The sequence below is a fragment of the Myotis brandtii genome, unplaced genomic scaffold (genome assembly GCF_000412655.1).
Source record: "Myotis brandtii unplaced genomic scaffold, ASM41265v1 scaffold469, whole genome shotgun sequence".
NCBI classification, from domain to species: Eukaryota; Metazoa; Chordata; class Mammalia; order Chiroptera; family Vespertilionidae; genus Myotis; species Myotis brandtii.
The window spans coordinates 684,983-686,147 of NW_005367911.1; positions in this window are offsets into that span (position 1 = coordinate 684,983).

The window sequence follows — 1,165 nt, forward strand, 5'->3', positions numbered from 1 at the left end:
AGACGAGGGAGGGGCTGGGAACTCAGCTGAGGCCGGCGGTGAAGGGCTGTCCTGGGCGGCGGGGAAGGCGCGCCTGGAGCTGGACTCTGTTCCCAGTTTCCCTTGGAATCCCCGTGGATGTCAGCCCGCCTGCCAAAACCGGGGAGGAGAAAGCCGGCCCTCCGGAGTGGGTAGAAGGCCTGGGAATAGAGATAGAGGGGAAACCAAAGTCTCAATACCCGCCCTTCGGGGGACCCCCTGGGGCCTAGACCCACAAACAGGATTGGGGAGAGGGGCAAGAGTGAGATGACTGTATTGCCAGGCAGAAGGTGGCCACAACTCTCAGGACCAAGGTTGTGAGAAGGGCGGGGTTCAGAACCTACGATGTGTGGCTTCATTCGTGAGATGGGTACATGGAGGGGAAAGAGCCCAGAACTTGGCGTTCAGAAGCCCTGAGTCCCATTCGATCGCTCCACTCCCCTGGAATGAGTTCAGTTACCTTCACACATTCCTAGCGTCCCCCCTGGTGAAATGACCCTCTTCACTACGCTGTAGCAGCTGTAGCGAGGATGACATTTGTGAAAGGGCATTGCATGCACTCAAGTAGACACTAGTTTCCTTTCCCAAGGACTTGCCTAAGGTCACACTGCTGGCAGGAGCATGGTGATCTGGGCCCCGGGGGCCCTGCTTTCTGCCTCACCACAGCTGTCTCTGTGTCCTGGGCCAGAGCTGCATTGGCCTGAAGCAGTGGAGGAGCCCAGGAGCTGACTCGGCTATGATGTTCAACTCCAGACACAGCTGTCAGCACTGAACTTTCCTAAATTACTCCCAGACACTGACCCTTGGACTCAGCTGCTGCTATTGTCCAAATTTATTCATCCCTGCCTCACACAGATTATCTTTCATGATCTGTCTTCAAAATCCTCATCTCAGGGTCATAGGCTCTGGGATCCTGGCCACTGATAACCTGTGGCCCTCCTCCAGGGCTGGGGTCAAGAGGTTGCTTTAGAAAGACATTCAGCGGGAGAGGGGAGGTGGCCTACTAGGCATAAACCCCAAAGCCCTCCTGCAGAGGGTCATCCTCTGCAAGGTGCAGAAAAAAGCCAGGCACCTCAGAGCCACTTCAGGCCAGGGACAACATCCATTCCTTCCCTCCCACCTGTGATTGCCCTTAAAAAATACATAT